Raw genomic sequence first — 20,677 nt, 5'->3', positions numbered from 1 at the left:
CCTTGGAGCACACTTCGAAGCACTCCCGGGTGCCCACCGGCGTTGCGCACCGTGGTGGGCAGCGAGGTGCGCACCTTTGATGCGCTGCCTTCACTAATTTCCAGAAAAAGGCAAAAAAAAATGAGATTTTAAAATTTCCGTTTTGAAAGATAGTGAAAAAAAAGGAACGCGGGTGCCATCTTGAGCCCGCCCTGGTGCGCAGCCCAGGCAAGGCATGCGCACCAAGGTGCCCACCCGAGGTGCACACCCGGGGCAAACCGGGCTCCGACTTCGTGCAGGCCGCACCTTGGAGCACACTTCGGAGCGCTCCTTGGTGCGCACCATGGTGCCCACCAGGGCGCGCAACCCAGCCAAGGTCTGCACACTAAGGTGCCCACCCCGGCGAAGGTGCACGCGAGGTGCGCACCCGGGGCAAACCGGGCTCCGACTTCGTGCACGCCATGGTGCCCACCGCGGCGAAGGTGCACGCGAGGTGCGCACCCGGGGCAAACCGGGCTCCGACTTCGTGCACGCCGCACCTTGGAGCACACTTCGGAGCGCTCCTTGGTGCGCACCATGGTGCCCACCAGGGCGCGCAACCCAGCCAAGGTGTGCGCACCAAGGTGCACGCGAGGTGCGCACCCGGGGCAAACCGGGGTCCGACTTCGTGCACGCCGCACCTTGGAGCACACATCGGAGCGCTCCCAGGTTCGCACCAGCGTTGCGCACCTTTGATGCGCTGCCTTCACTAATTTCCAGAAAAGGCAAAAAAAAACGATATTTTAAAATTTCCGTTCTGAAAGATAGTGAAAAAAACGGAACGCGGGTGCCATCTTGAGCCCTTCCTGGTGCGCAGCCCAGGCAAGTTGTGCGCACCAAGGTGCCCACCCTGGCGGAGGTGCGCGCCCGGGGCAAACCGGGCTCCGACTTCGTGCACTGCATGGTGCCCACCAAGGCGCGCAACCCAGCCAAGGTGCCCACCGCAGCGAAGGTGCACGCGAGGTGCACACCCGGGGCAAACCGGGCTCCGACTTCGTGCACGCCGCACCTTGGAGCACACTTCAGAGCGCTCCTTGGTGCGCACCAGGGCGCGCAACCCAGCCGAGGTGCCCACCCCGGCGAAGGTGCACGCGAGGTGCGCACCCGGGGCAAACCGGGCTCCGACTTCGTGCACGCCATGGTGCCCACCGCGGCGAAGGTGCGCACCCGGGGCAAACCGGGCTCCGACTTCGTGCACGCCGCACCTTGGAGCACACTTCGGAGCGCTCCTTGGTGCGCACCATGGTGCCCACCAGGCCGCGCAACCCAGCCAAGGTGTGCGCACCAAGGTGCACGCGAGGTGCGCACCCGGGGCAAACCGGGGTCCGACTTCGTGCACGCCGCACCTTGGAGCACACATCGGGGCGCTCCCGGGTTCGCACCGGCGTTGCGCACCGTGGTGGGCACCTCGGAGCACACCAAGGTGGGCAGCGAGGTGCGCACCTTTGATGCGATGCCTTCACTAATTTCCATAAAAGGCAAAAAAAAAACGAGATTTTAAAATTTCCGTTTTGAAAGATAGTGAGAAAAAGGGAATGCTGGTGCCATCTTGAGCCCGCCCTGGTGCGCAGCCCAGCCAAGGTTTGCGCACCAAGGTGCCCACCCTGGCGAAGGTGCGCGCCCGGGCAATTAACCCAACTTCCAACTTCGCGCGCGCCAGGGTGGGAGCGCACCCAACAACCGGGCCTGGGAAGAGCCAATGCGAGAAACCCCACCAAACTCTCTGACAAAAAAAGAGGGGGCGCTCCAGTAACCCCGCTTCGGAGCGCACCCTGGGCAAACCCAGCCAAGGTGCCCACCCCGGCCAAGGTGCAGGCGAGGTGCGCACCCGGGGCAAACCGGGCTCCGACAACGTGCACGCCGCACCTTGGAGCACACTTCGTAGCGCTCCCGGGTGCGCACCTCAGAGCACACCAAGGTGGGCAGCGAGGTGCGCACCTTTGATGCGCTGCCTTCACTAATTTCCAGAAAAGGCAAAAAAAAAAGGAGATTTTAAAATTTCCGTTTTGAAAGATAGTGAAAAAAACGGAACGCGCGTGCCATCTTGAGCCCGCCCTGGTGCGCAGCCCAGGTAAGGTGCCACCCTGGCAAAGGTGCGCACCCGGGCAATTAACCCTACTTCCGACTTCGTGCGCGCCAGGGTGGCAACCGGGCCTCGGAAGAGCCAATGCGAGAAACCCCACCAAACGCTCCGACAAAAAAAGAGGCGGCGCTCCAATAACCCCGCTTCGGAGCGCAGCCGGGGCAAACCAAGCCAAGGTGCCCACCCCGACGAAGGTGCACGCGAGGTGCGCACCCGGGGCAAACCGGGCTCCGACAACGTGCACGCAGCACCTTGGAGCACACTTCGAAGCACTCCCGGGTGCCCACCGGCGTTGCGCACCGTGGTGGGCAGCGAGGTGCGCACCTTTGATGCGCTGCCTTCACTAATTTCCAGAAAAAGGCAAAAAAAAATGAGATTTTAAAATTTCCGTTTTGAAAGATAGTGAAAAAAAAGGAACGCGGGTGCCATCTTGAGCCCGCCCTGGTGCGCAGCCCAGGCAAGGCATGCGCACCAAGGTGCCCACCCGAGGTGCACACCCGGGGCAAACCGGGCTCCGACTTCGTGCAGGCCGCACCTTGGAGCACACTTCGGAGCGCTCCTTGGTGCGCACCATGGTGCCCACCAGGGCGCACCCGAGGCAAACCGGGCTCCGACTTCGTGCACGCCGCACCTTGGAGCACACATCGGAGCGCTCCCAGGTTCGCTACCAGCGTTGCGCACCTTTGATGCGCTGCCTTCACTAATTTCCAGAAAAGGCAAAAAAAAACGATATTTTAAAATTTCCGTTCTGAAAGATAGTGAAAAAAACGGAACGCGGGTGCCATCTTGAGCCCTTCCTGATGCGCAGCCCAGGCAAGTTGTGCGCACCAAGGTGCCCACCCTGGCGGAGGTGCGCGCCCGGGGCAAACCGGGCTCCGACTTCGTGCACTGCATGGTGCCCACCAAGGCGCGCAACCCAGCCAAGGTGCCCACCGCAGCGAAGGTGCACGCGAGGTGCGCACCCGAGGTGCACACCCGGGGCAAACCGGGCTCCGACTTCGTGCACGCCGCACCTTGGAGCACACTTCAGAGCGCTCCTTGGTACGCACCAGGGCGCGCAACCCAGCCAAGGTGCTCACCCCGGCGAAGGTGCACGCGAGGTGCGCACCCGGGGCAAACCGGGCTCGGACTTCGTGCACGCCGCACCTTGGAGCACACATCGGAGCGCTCCCGGGTTCGCACCAGCATTGCGCACCTTTGATGCGCTGCCTTCACTAATTTCCAGAAAAGGCAAAAAAAAGAAAAAAATGAGATTTTAAAATTTCCGTTTTGAAAGATAGTGAAAAAAACGGAACGCGGGTGCCATCTTGAGCCCGCCCTGGTGTGCAGCCCAGGCAAGTTGTGCGCACCAAGGCACCCACCCTGGCCAAGGTGGGTCACGGGGTGGGTCCTAGGGTGGGTAACGGGGTGGGTACTAAGGTGCGTGCCAAGGTGGGTCATAGGGTGGGTGCCAAGGTGGGCACCAGGGTGGGTGTGCACCAACCCTAGCCAGGGTAGGTCACGGGGTGGTTGTCGGGGTGGGCGTCAAGGAGCCAAGGTGGGTGGCAAGTAGCCAAGTTGCGTGCCAAGGTGGGTGTCGGGGTGGGTGCCAAGGATCCAAGGTGGGTGCCAAGGAACCAAGGTGGGTGTCTGGGTGGGTGCCGAGGTGGGAGCCAGGGTGGGTCCCAAGGTGAGTGCAAAGGTGGGTGCCAGGGTCAAGGTGAGTGCCAATGTGGGTTCCAAGGTGCCAGGGTCAGGGTGAGTGCCAATGTGGGTTCAAAGGTGCTAAGTTGGGTGCGAGGTTGGGTGCGAGGGTGGGTGGGTGCCAAGGTGTGCTAGGTGGAAGCCCGGGTGGGTCGGCATCCCATGGGTGTCGAGTTGGGTGCCTGATGGGTGCTTCTTGTCAAGTTTTAGTCGTCGGGACTCATTTCGAGCCTTAGAGGTCGTTTCTTGTCCGGTTGCCCTGTCTTCGACCTGGGAACCCAATTTTGGTCCTCGGGTCCCATTTTTTTTTGTCTCGCATCCCACTTTTGGCCTGTGGCCTTTTCGGGGTCGATTCTCGTTTTGGGCATCAGAGCATGTTTCTTCTCCTAAAACCCAATATTTGTTTATTAAGTCTCGGAACACATTTTTGTTCTCGTGGACCCATCATGGGTCTTGGAACGCATTTGTGGTCCTTGGGTCCCATTTTGCATCCCGAAACTTGTGTTTTGGTGCTTGATCCCTATTTTGGGTGCCCACCTTGCACCAAGTGCGCACCCGGGGCAAACCGAGCGCCTTGGTGCACCGGGGCAAGATCGAGCGTGCACCCGAGGCGCCCCGAACATGCACCAAGGTGCACTCGGCCCACATGTGAGCGCAGGTCGTTGCGCCCGAGGTGGTGTGTGGGCACCGCGTTGCAGACGGGACACTGCACGCACACGACGCCCCCTCCAGGTGCACGCACGTAGGCCGGGCCGGGTGCACACCCGACGCCCTAGCAAGGTGCGCGCACCCGGGCAGGGCTCACACTTGGCGAACGGGGCGCACTTCGCGAGGGAGGGTGTGCACCTCGACGGGGGTGGGTGGCCGGGGTGGATTCGCACGTGGGTCGCGGTTTGCTAAGTACACACTGCGACAAGCTCATAACGGGTGCGATCATACCAGCGTTAGTGCACCGGATCCCATCAGAACTCCGCAGTTAAGCGCGCTTGGGCCGGAGTAGTACTGGGATGGGTGACCTCCCGGGAAGTCCCGGTGTTGCACCCTTTTTTAGTTTTTCGCCGGGCGTCGCAATGCTATTTGAATAAACCTTTTGCCCGTTTGCGTTCTCGTCGGGGCCGGGCCGGGCCGGGGTGCGCTGCCCGCACTACCGCGCGCGCGGGGGCGACACCGAGCGCGCACCCGAGGCGCCCCGAGCACACAGGCCACGGTGCAACCCGGGCGTTGTGCGCGCACCCCGGTGCGCCCGAGGTGCTGCGCGCGCACCCAGGTGAAATCGGTGTGCACCTCGGCCAGTGCGCGCTCGGTCGAGTCGCGCACGTTGGCCAAGGTGCACGGTGATGTTTCTTACTCTAAGGTTCCGCACCAGACGCCCGGGACAGGTGAGCGAAGCTGGGCGGGGCCGGGTGCGCGGCCGGGGCAGGTGCACGCAGCTGGAGAGAGCTTTGGAGCACACTTCGGAGCGCACCAATGATGCGCTCCATTCAAAAGTTTCCTGAAAAGGCAAAAAAAGTTGAGATTATAGAATTTCCCACTTGAGAGATTGTAAAAAAAAAAAATTTAAAATGAAGGAAACGCGGGTGCCAAGGTGTGCGCAGCCCAGCCAAGGTGTGCGCACCAAGGCGCCCACCCTGGCGAAGGTGCACGCAAGGTGCGCACCCGAGGCAAACCGGACAATTAACCCAACTTTCGACTTCGCGCGCACCTTGGAGCGCACTTCGGAGCGCTCCTTGGTGCGCACCAATCTTGGGCACCTCGGAGTGCACCATGGCGCCCACCAAGGTGCGCACCCGGGGCAAACCGAGCTCCGACTTCGTGCGCACCTTGGAGCGCACGAAAGGTGCGCACCATGGCGCCCACCAAGGTGCGCAGCCCAGCCAAGGCGTGCGCATCAAGGTGCGCACCCTGGCGAAGGTGCGCACCCGGGGCAAACCGAGCTCCGACTTCGTGCGCACCTTGGAGCGCACAAAAGGTGCGCAACCCAGCCAAGGTGTGCGCACCCCGGTCAAACCGAGCTCCGAATCGTGCGCACCAGAGGTGCACGCCATCGTGCGCACCTTGGAGCACACTTCGGAGCCCTCCTTGGTGCGCGCCGATGTTGCGCACCTCGGAGCGCACCCGGGGAAAACAATGCAATTAACCCGACTTTCGACTTCGTGGGCACCTCGGAGCGCTCTCGGGTTCGCACCTCGGAGCACACCGAGGTGCGCACCTTTGATGCGCTGCCTTCACCAATTTCCAGAAAAGGCAAGAAAACATTGAGAAGGTGTGCGCACCGAGGTGCCCACCCTGGCGAAGGTGCACGCGAGGTGCGCACCCGGGGCAAACCGGGCTCCGACTTCGTGCACGCCGCACCTTGGAGCACACTTCGGAGCGCTCCTTGGTGCGCACCAGGGCGCGCAACCCAGCCGAGGTGCCCACCCCGGCGAAGGTGCACGCGAGGTGCGCACCCGGGGCAAACCGGGCTCCGACTTCGTGCACGCCATGGTGCCCACCGCGGCGAAGGTGCACGCGAGGTGCGCACCCGGGGCAAACCGGGCTCCGACTTCGTGCACGCCGCACCTTGGAGCACACTTCGGAGCGCTCCTTGGTGCGCACCATGGTGCCCACCAGGGCGCGCAACCCCGCCGAAGGTGCACGCGAGGTGCGCACCCGGGGCAAACCGGGCTCCGACTTCGTGCACGCCGCACCTTGGAGCACACTTCGGAGCGCTCCTTGGTGCGCACCATGGTGCCCACCAGGGCGCGCAACCCCGCCGAAGGTGCACGCGAGGTGCGCACCCGGGGCAAACCGGGCTCCGACTTCGTGCACGCCATGGTGCGCACCGCGGCGAAGGTGCGCACCCGGGGCAAACCGGGCTCCGACTTCGTGCACGCCGCACCTTGGAGCACACTTCGGAGCGCTCCTTGGTGCGCACCAGGGCGCGCAACCCAGCCGAGGTGCCCACCCCGGCGAAGGTGCACGCGAGGTGCGTACCCGGGGCAAACCGGGCTCCGACTTCGTGCACGCCGCACCTTGGAGCACACTTCGGAGCGCTCCTTGGTGCGCACCATGGTGCCCACCAGGCCGCGCAACCCAGCCAAGGTGTGCGCACCAAGGTGCACGCGAGGTGCGCACCCGGGGCAAACCGGGGTCCGACTTCGTGCACGCCGCACCTTGGAGCACACATCGGGGCGCTCCCGGGTTCGCACCGGCGTTGCGCACCGTGGTGGGCACCTCGGAGCACACCAAGGTGGGCAGCGAGGTGCGCACCTTTGATGCGATGCCTTCACTAATTTCCATAAAAGGCAAAAAAAAAACGAGATTTTAAAATTTCCGTTTTGAAAGATAGTGAGAAAAAGGGAATGCTGGTGCCATCTTGAGCCCGCCCTGGTGCGCAGCCCAGCCAAGGTGTGCGCACCAAGGTGCCCACCCTGGCGAAGGTGCGCGCCCGGGCAATTAACCCAACTTCCAACTTCGCGCGCGCCAGGGTGGGAGCGCACCCAACAACCGGGCCTGGGAAGAGCCAATGCGAGAAACCCCACCAAACGCTCTGACAAAAAAAGAGGGGGCGCTCCAGTAACCCCGCTTCGGAGCGCACCCTGGGCAAACCCAGCCAAGGTGCCCACCCCGGCCAAGGTGCAGGCGAGGTGCGCACCCGGGGCAAACCGGGCTCCGACAACGTGCACGCCGCACCTTGGAGCACACTTCGTAGCGCTCCCGGGTGCGCACCTCAGAGCACACCAAGGTGGGCAGCGAGGTGCGCACCTTTGATGCGCTGCCTTCACTAATTTCCAGAAAAGGCAAAAAAAAAAGGAGATTTTAAAATTTCCGTTTTGAAAGATAGTGAAAAAAACGGAACGCGCGTGCCATCTTGAGCCCGCCCTGGTGCGCAGCCCAGGTAAGGTGCCCACCCTGGCAAAGGTGCGCACCCGGGCAATTAACCCTACTTCCGACTTCGTGCGCGCCAGGGTGGCAACCGGGCCTCGGAAGAGCCAATGCGAGAAACCCCACCAAACGCTCCGACAAAAAAAGAGGCGGCGCTCCAATAACCCCGCTTCGGAGCGCAGCCGGGGCAAACCCAGCCAAGGTGCCCACCCCGACGAAGGTGCACGCGAGGTGCGCACCCGGGGCAAACCGGGCTCCGACAACGTGCACGCAGCACCTTGGAGCACACTTCGAAGCACTCCCGGGTGCCCACCGGCGTTGCGCACCGTGGTGGGCAGCGAGGTGCGCACCTTTGATGCGCTGCCTTCACTAATTTCCAGAAAAAGGCAAAAAAAAATGAGATTTTAAAATTTCCGTTTTGAAAGATAGTGAAAAAAAAGGAACGCGGGTGCCATCTTGAGCCCGCCCTGGTGCGCAGCCCAGGCAAGGCATGCGCACCAAGGTGCCCACCCGAGGTGCACACCCGGGGCAAACCGGGCTCCGACTTCGTGCAGGCCGCACCTTGGAGCACACTTCGGAGCGCTCCTTGGTGCGCACCATGGTGCCCACCAGGGCGCGCAACCCAGCCAAGGTCTGCACACCAAGGTGCCCACCCCGGCGAAGGTGCACGCGAGGTGCGCACCCGGGGCAAACCGGGCTCCGACTTCGTGCACGCCATGGTGCCCACCGCGGCGAAGGTGCACGCGAGGTGCGCACCCGGGGCAAACCGGGCTCCGACTTCGTGCACGCCGCACCTTGGAGCACACTTCGGAGCGCTCCTTGGTGCGCACCATGGTGCCCACCAGGGCGCGCAACCCAGCCAAGGTGTGCGCACCAAGGTGCACGCGAGGTGCGCACCCGGGGCAAACCGGGGTCCGACTTCGTGCACGCCGCACCTTGGAGCACACATCGGAGCGCTCCCAGGTTCGCACCAGCGTTGCGCACCTTTGATGCGCTGCCTTCACTAATTTCCAGAAAAGGCAAAAAAAAAACGATATTTTAAAATTTCCGTTCTGAAAGATAGTGAAAAAAACGGAACGCGGGTGCCATCTTGAGCCCTTCCTGGTGCGCAGCCCAGGCAAGTTGTGCGCACCAAGGTGCCCACCCTGGCGGAGGTGCGCGCCCGGGGCAAACCGGGCTCCGACTTCGTGCACTGCATGGTGCCCACCAAGGCGCGCAACCCAGCCAAGGTGCCCACCGCAGCGAAGGTGCACGCGAGGTGCACACCCGGGGCAAACCGGGCTCCGACTTCGTGCACGCCGCACCTTGGAGCACACTTCAGAGCGCTCCTTGGTGCGCACCAGGGCGCGCAACCCAGCCGAGGTGCCCACCCCGGCGAAGGTGCACGCGAGGTGCGCACCCGGGGCAAACCGGGCTCCGACTTCGTGCACGCCATGGTGCCCACCGCGGCGAAGGTGCGCACCCGGGGCAAACCGGGCTCCGACTTCGTGCACGCCGCACCTTGGAGCACACTTCGGAGCGCTCCTTGGTGCGCACCATGGTGCCCACCAGGCCGCGCAACCCAGCCAAGGTGTGCGCACCAAGGTGCACGCGAGGTGCGCACCCGGGGCAAACCGGGGTCCGACTTCGTGCACGCCGCACCTTGGAGCACACATCGGGGCGCTCCCGGGTTCGCACCGGCGTTGCGCACCGTGGTGGGCACCTCGGAGCACACCAAGGTGGGCAGCGAGGTGCGCACCTTTGATGCGATGCCTTCACTAATTTCCATAAAAGGCAAAAAAAAAACGAGATTTTAAAATTTCCGTTTTGAAAGATAGTGAGAAAAAGGGAATGCTGGTGCCATCTTGAGCCCGCCCTGGTGCGCAGCCCAGCCAAGGTTTGCGCACCAAGGTGCCCACCCTGGCGAAGGTGCGCGCCCGGGCAATTAACCCAACTTCCAACTTCGCGCGCGCCAGGGTGGGAGCGCACCCAACAACCGGGCCTGGGAAGAGCCAATGCGAGAAACCCCACCAAACTCTCTGACAAAAAAAGAGGGGGCGCTCCAGTAACCCCGCTTCGGAGCGCACCCTGGGCAAACCCAGCCAAGGTGCCCACCCCGGCCAAGGTGCAGGCGAGGTGCGCACCCGGGGCAAACCGGGCTCCGACAACGTGCACGCCGCACCTTGGAGCACACTTCGTAGCGCTCCCGGGTGCGCACCTCAGAGCACACCAAGGTGGGCAGCGAGGTGCGCACCTTTGATGCGCTGCCTTCACTAATTTCCAGAAAAGGCAAAAAAAAAAGGAGATTTTAAAATTTCCGTTTTGAAAGATAGTGAAAAAAACGGAACGCGCGTGCCATCTTGAGCCCGCCCTGGTGCGCAGCCCAGGTAAGGTGCCACCCTGGCAAAGGTGCGCACCCGGGCAATTAACCCTACTTCCGACTTCGTGCGCGCCAGGGTGGCAACCGGGCCTCGGAAGAGCCAATGCGAGAAACCCCACCAAACGCTCCGACAAAAAAAGAGGCGGCGCTCCAATAACCCCGCTTCGGAGCGCAGCCGGGGCAAACCAAGCCAAGGTGCCCACCCCGACGAAGGTGCACGCGAGGTGCGCACCCGGGGCAAACCGGGCTCCGACAACGTGCACGCAGCACCTTGGAGCACACTTCGAAGCACTCCCGGGTGCCCACCGGCGTTGCGCACCGTGGTGGGCAGCGAGGTGCGCACCTTTGATGCGCTGCCTTCACTAATTTCCAGAAAAAGGCAAAAAAAAATGAGATTTTAAAATTTCCGTTTTGAAAGATAGTGAAAAAAAAGGAACGCGGGTGCCATCTTGAGCCCGCCCTGGTGCGCAGCCCAGGCAAGGCATGCGCACCAAGGTGCCCACCCGAGGTGCACACCCGGGGCAAACCGGGCTCCGACTTCGTGCAGGCCGCACCTTGGAGCACACTTCGGAGCGCTCCTTGGTGCGCACCATGGTGCCCACCAGGGCGCACCCGAGGCAAACCGGGCTCCGACTTCGTGCACGCCGCACCTTGGAGCACACATCGGAGCGCTCCCAGGTTCGCACCAGCGTTGCGCACCTTTGATGCGCTGCCTTCACTAATTTCCAGAAAAGGCAAAAAAAAACGATATTTTAAAATTTCCGTTCTGAAAGATAGTGAAAAAAACGGAACGCGGGTGCCATCTTGAGCCCTTCCTGATGCGCAGCCCAGGCAAGTTGTGCGCACCAAGGTGCCCACCCTGGCGGAGGTGCGCGCCCGGGGCAAACCGGGCTCCGACTTCGTGCACTGCATGGTGCCCACCAAGGCGCGCAACCCAGCCAAGGTGCCCACCGCAGCGAAGGTGCACGCGAGGTGCGCACCCGAGGTGCACACCCGGGGCAAACCGGGCTCCGACTTCGTGCACGCCGCACCTTGGAGCACACTTCAGAGCGCTCCTTGGTACGCACCAGGGCGCGCAACCCAGCCAAGGTGCTCACCCCGGCGAAGGTGCACGCGAGGTGCGCACCCGGGGCAAACCGGGCTCGGACTTCGTGCACGCCGCACCTTGGAGCACACATCGGAGCGCTCCCGGGTTCGCACCAGCATTGCGCACCTTTGATGCGCTGCCTTCACTAATTTCCAGAAAAGGCAAAAAAAAGAAAAAAATGAGATTTTAAAATTTCCGTTTTGAAAGATAGTGAAAAAAACGGAACGCGGGTGCCATCTTGAGCCCGCCCTGGTGTGCAGCCCAGGCAAGTTGTGCGCACCAAGGCACCCACCCTGGCCAAGGTGGGTCACGGGGTGGGTCCTAGGGTGGGTAACGGGGTGGGTACTAAGGTGCGTGCCAAGGTGGGTCATAGGGTGGGTGCCAAGGTGGGCACCAGGGTGGGTGTGCACCAACCCTAGCCAGGGTAGGTCACGGGGTGGTTGTCGGGGTGGGCGTCAAGGAGCCAAGGTGGGTGGCAAGTAGCCAAGTTGCGTGCCAAGGTGGGTGTCGGGGTGGGTGCCAAGGATCCAAGGTGGGTGCCAAGGAACCAAGGTGGGTGTCTGGGTGGGTGCCGAGGTGGGAGCCAGGGTGGGTCCCAAGGTGAGTGCAAAGGTGGGTGCCAGGGTCAAGGTGAGTGCCAATGTGGGTTCCAAGGTGCCAGGGTCAGGGTGAGTGCCAATGTGGGTTCAAAGGTGCTAAGTTGGGTGCGAGGTTGGGTGCGAGGGTGGGTGGGTGCCAAGGTGTGCTAGGTGGAAGCCCGGGTGGGTCGGCATCCCATGGGTGTCGAGTTGGGTGCCTGATGGGTGCTTCTTGTCAAGTTTTAGTCGTCGGGACTCATTTCGAGCCTTAGAGGTCGTTTCTTGTCCGGTTGCCCTGTCTTCGACCTGGGAACCCAATTTTGGTCCTCGGGTCCCATTTTTTTTTGTCTCGCATCCCACTTTTGGCCTGTGGCCTTTTCGGGGTCGATTCTCGTTTTGGGCATCAGAGCATGTTTCTTCTCCTAAAACCCAATATTTGTTTATTAAGTCTCGGAACACATTTTTGTTCTCGTGGACCCATCATGGGTCTTGGAACGCATTTGTGGTCCTTGGGTCCCATTTTGCATCCCGAAACTTGTGTTTTGGTGCTTGATCCCTATTTTGGGTGCCCACCTTGCACCAAGTGCGCACCCGGGGCAAACCGAGCGCCTTGGTGCACCGGGGCAAGATCGAGCGTGCACCCGAGGCGCCCCGAACATGCACCAAGGTGCACTCGGCCCACATGTGAGCGCAGGTCGTTGCGCCCGAGGTGGTGTGTGGGCACCGCGTTGCAGACGGGACACTGCACGCACACGACGCCCCCTCCAGGTGCACGCACGTAGGCCGGGCCGGGTGCACACCCGACGCCCTAGCAAGGTGCGCGCACCCGGGCAGGGCTCACACTTGGCGAACGGGGCGCACTTCGCGAGGGAGGGTGTGCACCTCGACGGGGGTGGGTGGCCGGGGTGGATTCGCACGTGGGTCGCGGTTTGCTAAGTACACACTGCGACAAGCTCATAACGGGTGCGATCATACCAGCGTTAGTGCACCGGATCCCATCAGAACTCCGCAGTTAAGCGCGCTTGGGCCGGAGTAGTACTGGGATGGGTGACCTCCCGGGAAGTCCCGGTGTTGCACACCCTTTTTTAGTTTTTCGCCGGGCGTCGCAATGCTATTTGAATAAACCTTTTGCCCGTTTGCGTTCTCGTCGGGGCCGGGCCGGGCCGGGGTGCGCTGCCCGCACTACCGCGCGCGCGGGGGCGACACCGAGCGCGCACCCGAGGCGCCCCGAGCACACAGGCCACGGTGCAACCCGGGCGTTGTGCGCGCACCCCGGTGCGCCCGAGGTGCTGCGCGCGCACCCAGGTGAAATCGGTGTGCACCTCGGCCAGTGCGCGCTCGGTCGAGTCGCGCACGTTGGCCAAGGTGCACGGTGATGTTTCTTACTCTAAGGTTCCGCACCAGACGCCCGGGACAGGTGAGCGAAGCTGGGCGGGGCCGGGTGCGCGGCCGGGGCAGGTGCACGCAGCTGGAGAGAGCTTTGGAGCACACTTCGGAGCGCACCAATGATGCGCTCCATTCAAAAGTTTCCTGAAAAGGCAAAAAAAGTTGAGATTATAGAATTTCCCACTTGAGAGATTGTAAAAAAAAAAAATTTAAAATGAAGGAAACGCGGGTGCCAAGGTGTGCGCAGCCCAGCCAAGGTGTGCGCACCAAGGCGCCCACCCTGGCGAAGGTGCACGCAAGGTGCGCACCCGAGGCAAACCGGACAATTAACCCAACTTTCGACTTCGCGCGCACCTTGGAGCGCACTTCGGAGCGCTCCTTGGTGCGCACCAATCTTGGGCACCTCGGAGTGCACCATGGCGCCCACCAAGGTGCGCACCCGGGGCAAACCGAGCTCCGACTTCGTGCGCACCTTGGAGCGCACGAAAGGTGCGCACCATGGCGCCCACCAAGGTGCGCAGCCCAGCCAAGGCGTGCGCATCAAGGTGCGCACCCTGGCGAAGGTGCGCACCCGGGGCAAACCGAGCTCCGACTTCGTGCGCACCTTGGAGCGCACAAAAGGTGCGCAACCCAGCCAAGGTGTGCGCACCCCGGTCAAACCGAGCTCCGAATCGTGCGCACCAGAGGTGCACGCCATCGTGCGCACCTTGGAGCACACTTCGGAGCCCTCCTTGGTGCGCGCCGATGTTGCGCACCTCGGAGCGCACCCGGGGAAAACAATGCAATTAACCCGACTTTCGACTTCGTGGGCACCTCGGAGCGCTCTCGGGTTCGCACCTCGGAGCACACCGAGGTGCGCACCTTTGATGCGCTGCCTTCACCAATTTCCAGAAAAGGCAAGAAAACATTGAGAAGGTGTGCGCACCGAGGTGCCCACCCTGGCGAAGGTGCACGCGAGGTGCGCACCCGGGGCAAACCGGGCTCCGACTTCGTGCACGCCGCACCTTGGAGCACACTTCGGAGCGCTCCTTGGTGCGCACCAGGGCGCGCAACCCAGCCGAGGTGCCCACCCCGGCGAAGGTGCACGCGAGGTGCGCACCCGGGGCAAACCGGGCTCCGACTTCGTGCACGCCATGGTGCCCACCGCGGCGAAGGTGCACGCGAGGTGCGCACCCGGGGCAAACCGGGCTCCGACTTCGTGCACGCCGCACCTTGGAGCACACTTCGGAGCGCTCCTTGGTGCGCACCATGGTGCCCACCAGGGCGCGCAACCCCGCCGAAGGTGCACGCGAGGTGCGCACCCGGGGCAAACCGGGCTCCGACTTCGTGCACGCCGCACCTTGGAGCACACTTCGGAGCGCTCCTTGGTGCGCACCATGGTGCCCACCAGGGCGCGCAACCCCGCCGAAGGTGCACGCGAGGTGCGCACCCGGGGCAAACCGGGCTCCGACTTCGTGCACGCCATGGTGCGCACCGCGGCGAAGGTGCGCACCCGGGGCAAACCGGGCTCCGACTTCGTGCACGCCGCACCTTGGAGCACACTTCGGAGCGCTCCTTGGTGCGCACCAGGGCGCGCAACCCAGCCGAGGTGCCCACCCCGGCGAAGGTGCACGCGAGGTGCGTACCCGGGGCAAACCGGGCTCCGACTTCGTGCACGCCGCACCTTGGAGCACACTTCGGAGCGCTCCTTGGTGCGCACCATGGTGCCCACCAGGCCGCGCAACCCAGCCAAGGTGTGCGCACCAAGGTGCACGCGAGGTGCGCACCCGGGGCAAACCGGGGTCCGACTTCGTGCACGCCGCACCTTGGAGCACACATCGGGGCGCTCCCGGGTTCGCACCGGCGTTGCGCACCGTGGTGGGCACCTCGGAGCACACCAAGGTGGGCAGCGAGGTGCGCACCTTTGATGCGATGCCTTCACTAATTTCCATAAAAGGCAAAAAAAAAACGAGATTTTAAAATTTCCGTTTTGAAAGATAGTGAGAAAAAGGGAATGCTGGTGCCATCTTGAGCCCGCCCTGGTGCGCAGCCCAGCCAAGGTGTGCGCACCAAGGTGCCCACCCTGGCGAAGGTGCGCGCCCGGGCAATTAACCCAACTTCCAACTTCGCGCGCGCCAGGGTGGGAGCGCACCCAACAACCGGGCCTGGGAAGAGCCAATGCGAGAAACCCCACCAAACGCTCTGACAAAAAAAGAGGGGGCGCTCCAGTAACCCCGCTTCGGAGCGCACCCTGGGCAAACCCAGCCAAGGTGCCCACCCCGGCCAAGGTGCAGGCGAGGTGCGCACCCGGGGCAAACCGGGCTCCGACAACGTGCACGCCGCACCTTGGAGCACACTTCGTAGCGCTCCCGGGTGCGCACCTCAGAGCACACCAAGGTGGGCAGCGAGGTGCGCACCTTTGATGCGCTGCCTTCACTAATTTCCAGAAAAGGCAAAAAAAAAAGGAGATTTTAAAATTTCCGTTTTGAAAGATAGTGAAAAAAACGGAACGCGCGTGCCATCTTGAGCCCGCCCTGGTGCGCAGCCCAGGTAAGGTGCCCACCCTGGCAAAGGTGCGCACCCGGGCAATTAACCCTACTTCCGACTTCGTGCGCGCCAGGGTGGCAACCGGGCCTCGGAAGAGCCAATGCGAGAAACCCCACCAAACGCTCCGACAAAAAAAGAGGCGGCGCTCCAATAACCCCGCTTCGGAGCGCAGCCGGGGCAAACCCAGCCAAGGTGCCCACCCCGACGAAGGTGCACGCGAGGTGCGCACCCGGGGCAAACCGGGCTCCGACAACGTGCACGCAGCACCTTGGAGCACACTTCGAAGCACTCCCGGGTGCCCACCGGCGTTGCGCACCGTGGTGGGCAGCGAGGTGCGCACCTTTGATGCGCTGCCTTCACTAATTTCCAGAAAAAGGCAAAAAAAAATGAGATTTTAAAATTTCCGTTTTGAAAGATAGTGAAAAAAAAGGAACGCGGGTGCCATCTTGAGCCCGCCCTGGTGCGCAGCCCAGGCAAGGCATGCGCACCAAGGTGCCCACCCGAGGTGCACACCCGGGGCAAACCGGGCTCCGACTTCGTGCAGGCCGCACCTTGGAGCACACTTCGGAGCGCTCCTTGGTGCGCACCATGGTGCCCACCAGGGCGCGCAACCCAGCCAAGGTCTGCACACTAAGGTGCCCACCCCGGCGAAGGTGCACGCGAGGTGCGCACCCGGGGCAAACCGGGCTCCGACTTCGTGCACGCCATGGTGCCCACCGCGGCGAAGGTGCACGCGAGGTGCGCACCCGGGGCAAACCGGGCTCCGACTTCGTGCACGCCGCACCTTGGAGCACACTTCGGAGCGCTCCTTGGTGCGCACCATGGTGCCCACCAGGGCGCGCAACCCAGCCAAGGTGTGCGCACCAAGGTGCACGCGAGGTGCGCACCCGGGGCAAACCGGGGTCCGACTTCGTGCACGCCGCACCTTGGAGCACACATCGGAGCGCTCCCAGGTTCGCACCAGCGTTGCGCACCTTTGATGCGCTGCCTTCACTAATTTCCAGAAAAGGCAAAAAAAAACGATATTTTAAAATTTCCGTTCTGAAAGATAGTGAAAAAAACGGAACGCGGGTGCCATCTTGAGCCCTTCCTGGTGCGCAGCCCAGGCAAGTTGTGCGCACCAAGGTGCCCACCCTGGCGGAGGTGCGCGCCCGGGGCAAACCGGGCTCCGACTTCGTGCACTGCATGGTGCCCACCAAGGCGCGCAACCCAGCCAAGGTGCCCACCGCAGCGAAGGTGCACGCGAGGTGCACACCCGGGGCAAACCGGGCTCCGACTTCGTGCACGCCGCACCTTGGAGCACACTTCAGAGCGCTCCTTGGTGCGCACCAGGGCGCGCAACCCAGCCGAGGTGCCCACCCCGGCGAAGGTGCACGCGAGGTGCGCACCCGGGGCAAACCGGGCTCCGACTTCGTGCACGCCATGGTGCCCACCGCGGCGAAGGTGCGCACCCGGGGCAAACCGGGCTCCGACTTCGTGCACGCCGCACCTTGGAGCACACTTCGGAGCGCTCCTTGGTGCGCACCATGGTGCCCACCAGGCCGCGCAACCCAGCCAAGGTGTGCGCACCAAGGTGCACGCGAGGTGCGCACCCGGGGCAAACCGGGGTCCGACTTCGTGCACGCCGCACCTTGGAGCACACATCGGGGCGCTCCCGGGTTCGCACCGGCGTTGCGCACCGTGGTGGGCACCTCGGAGCACACCAAGGTGGGCAGCGAGGTGCGCACCTTTGATGCGATGCCTTCACTAATTTCCATAAAAGGCAAAAAAAAAACGAGATTTTAAAATTTCCGTTTTGAAAGATAGTGAGAAAAAGGGAATGCTGGTGCCATCTTGAGCCCGCCCTGGTGCGCAGCCCAGCCAAGGTTTGCGCACCAAGGTGCCCACCCTGGCGAAGGTGCGCGCCCGGGCAATTAACCCAACTTCCAACTTCGCGCGCGCCAGGGTGGGAGCGCACCCAACAACCGGGCCTGGGAAGAGCCAATGCGAGAAACCCCACCAAACTCTCTGACAAAAAAAGAGGGGGCGCTCCAGTAACCCCGCTTCGGAGCGCACCCTGGGCAAACCCAGCCAAGGTGCCCACCCCGGCCAAGGTGCAGGCGAGGTGCGCACCCGGGGCAAACCGGGCTCCGACAACGTGCACGCCGCACCTTGGAGCACACTTCGTAGCGCTCCCGGGTGCGCACCTCAGAGCACACCAAGGTGGGCAGCGAGGTGCGCACCTTTGATGCGCTGCCTTCACTAATTTCCAGAAAAGGCAAAAAAAAAAGGAGATTTTAAAATTTCCGTTTTGAAAGATAGTGAAAAAAACGGAACGCGCGTGCCATCTTGAGCCCGCCCTGGTGCGCAGCCCAGGTAAGGTGCCACCCTGGCAAAGGTGCGCACCCGGGCAATTAACCCTACTTCCGACTTCGTGCGCGCCAGGGTGGCAACCGGGCCTCGGAAGAGCCAATGCGAGAAACCCCACCAAACGCTCCGACAAAAAAAGAGGCGGCGCTCCAATAACCCCGCTTCGGAGCGCAGCCGGGGCAAACCAAGCCAAGGTGCCCACCCCGACGAAGGTGCACGCGAGGTGCGCACCCGGGGCAAACCGGGCTCCGACAACGTGCACGCAGCACCTTGGAGCACACTTCGAAGCACTCCCGGGTGCCCACCGGCGTTGCGCACCGTGGTGGGCAGCGAGGTGCGCACCTTTGATGCGCTGCCTTCACTAATTTCCAGAAAAAGGCAAAAAAAAATGAGATTTTAAAATTTCCGTTTTGAAAGATAGTGAAAAAAAAGGAACGCGGGTGCCATCTTGAGCCCGCCCTGGTGCGCAGCCCAGGCAAGGCATGCGCACCAAGGTGCCCACCCGAGGTGCACACCCGGGGCAAACCGGGCTCCGACTTCGTGCAGGCCGCACCTTGGAGCACACTTCGGAGCGCTCCTTGGTGCGCACCATGGTGCCCACCAGGGCGCACCCGAGGCAAACCGGGCTCCGACTTCGTGCACGCCGCACCTTGGAGCACACATCGGAGCGCTCCCAGGTTCGCACCAGCGTTGCGCACCTTTGATGCGCTGCCTTCACTAATTTCCAGAAAAGGCAAAAAAAAACGATATTTTAAAATTTCCGTTCTGAAAGATAGTGAAAAAAACGGAACGCGGGTGCCATCTTGAGCCCTTCCTGATGCGCAGCCCAGGCAAGTTGTGCGCACCAAGGTGCCCACCCTGGCGGAGGTGCGCGCCCGGGGCAAACCGGGCTCCGACTTCGTGCACTGCATGGTGCCCACCAAGGCGCGCAACCCAGCCAAGGTGCCCACCGCAGCGAAGGTGCACGCGAGGTGCGCACCCGAGGTGCACACCCGGGGCAAACCGGGCTCCGACTTCGTGCACGCCGCACCTTGGAGCACACTTCAGAGCGCTCCTTGGTACGCACCAGGGCGCGCAACCCAGCCAAGGTGCTCACCCCGGCGAAGGTGCACGCGAGGTGCGCACCCGGGGCAAACCGGGCTCGGACTTCGTGCACGCCGCACCTTGGAGCACACATCGGAGCGCTCCCGGGTTCGCACCAGCATTGCGCACCTTTGATGCGCTGCCTTCACTAATTTCCAGAAAAGGCAAAAAAAAGAAAAAAATGAGATTTTAAAATTTCCGTTTTGAAAGATAGTGAAAAAAACGGAACGCGGGTGCCATCTTGAGCCCGCCCTGGTGTGCAGCCCAGGCAAGTTGTGCGCACCAAGGCACCCACCCTGGCCAAGGTGGGTCACGGGGTGGGTCCTAGGGTGGGTAACGGGGTGGGTACTAAGGTGCGTGCCAAGGTGGGTCATAGGGTGGGTGCCAAGGTGGGCACCAGGGTGGGTGTGCACCAACCCTAGCCAGGGTAGGTCACGGGGTGGTTGTCGGGGTGGGCGTCAAGGAGCCAAGGTGGGTGGCAAGTAGCCAAGTTGCGTGCCAAGGTGGGTGTCGGGGTGGGTGCCAAGGATCCAAGGTGGGTGCCAAGGAACCAAGGTGGGTGTCTGGGTGGGTGCCGAGGTGGGAGCCAGGGTGGGTCCCAAGGTGAGTGCAAAGGTGGGTGCCAGGGTCAAGGTGAGTGCCAATGTGGGTTCCAAGGTGCCAGGGTCAGGGTGAGTGCCAATGTGGGTTCAAAGGTGCTAAGTTGGGTGCGAGGTTGGGTGCGAGGGTGGGTGGGTGCCAAGGTGTGCTAGGTGGAAGCCCGGGTGGGTCGGCATCCCATGGGTGTCGAGTTGGGTGCCTGATGGGTGCTTCTTGTCAAGTTTTAGTCGTCGGGACTCATTTCGAGCCTTAGAGGTCGTTTCTTGTCCGGTTGCCCTGTCTTCGACCTGGGAACCCAATTTTGGTCCTCGGGTCCCATTTTTTTTTGTCTCGCATCCCACTTTTGGCCTGTGGCCTTTTCGGGGTCGATTCTCGTTTTGGGCATCAGAGCATGTTTCTTCTCCTAAAACCCAATATTTGTTTATTAAGTCTCGGAACACATTTTTGTTCTCGTGGACCCATCATGGGTCTTGGAACGCATTTGTGGTCCTTGGGTCCCATTTTGCATCCCGAAACTTGTGTTTTGGTGCTTGATCCCTATTTTGGGTGCCCACCTTGCACCAAGTGCGCACCCGGGGCAAACCGAGCGCCTTGGTGCACCGGGGCAAGATCGAGCGTGCACCCGAGGCGCCCCGAACATGCACCAAGGTGCACTCGGCCCACATGTGAGCGCAGGTCGTTGCGCCCGAGGTGGTGTGTGGGCACCGCGTTGCAGACGGGACACTGCACGCACACGACGCCCCCTCCAGGTGCACGCACGTAGGCCGGGCCGGGTGCACACCCGACGCCCTAGCAAGGTGCGCGCACCCGGGCAGGGCTCACACTTGGCGAACGGGGCGCACTTCGCGAGGGAGGGTGTGCACCTCGACGGGGGTGGGTGGCCGGGGTGGATTCGCACGTGGGTCGCGGTTTGCTAAGTACACACTGCGACAAGCTCATAACGGGTGCGATCATACCAGCGTTAGTGCACCGGATCCCATCAGAACTCCGCAGTTAAGCGCGCTTGGGCCGGAGTAGTACTGGGATGGGTGACCTCCCGGGAAGTCCCGGTGTTGCACCCT

The 20,677-nt window shown here is 62.6% G+C and overlaps 3 non-coding genes across 3 annotated transcripts; all 3 read left to right on the top strand.

The window, feature by feature from the left end:
• Positions 1-4,709: 4,709 nt before the first annotated feature.
• Positions 4,710-4,828, top strand: LOC131866060 (5S ribosomal RNA). The gene has a single exon (XR_009364692.1). It is a non-coding gene; the product is annotated as a 5S ribosomal RNA (ribosomal RNA).
• Positions 4,829-12,633: 7,805 nt separating this feature from the next.
• Positions 12,634-12,752, top strand: LOC131866074 (5S ribosomal RNA). The gene has a single exon (XR_009364706.1). It is a non-coding gene; the product is annotated as a 5S ribosomal RNA (ribosomal RNA).
• A 7,806-nt stretch (positions 12,753-20,558) lies between these two features.
• LOC131866059 (5S ribosomal RNA) lies at positions 20,559-20,677 on the top strand. Its single transcript, XR_009364691.1, has one exon. It is a non-coding gene; the product is annotated as a 5S ribosomal RNA (ribosomal RNA).

Source organism: Cryptomeria japonica, unplaced genomic scaffold (assembly GCF_030272615.1).
Source record: "Cryptomeria japonica unplaced genomic scaffold, Sugi_1.0 HiC_scaffold_129, whole genome shotgun sequence".
Taxonomy (NCBI): domain Eukaryota; kingdom Viridiplantae; phylum Streptophyta; class Pinopsida; order Cupressales; family Cupressaceae; genus Cryptomeria; species Cryptomeria japonica.
Note: the sequence above shows the minus strand (reverse complement) of the source record. Positions and strands in the feature narration are given on the sequence as shown.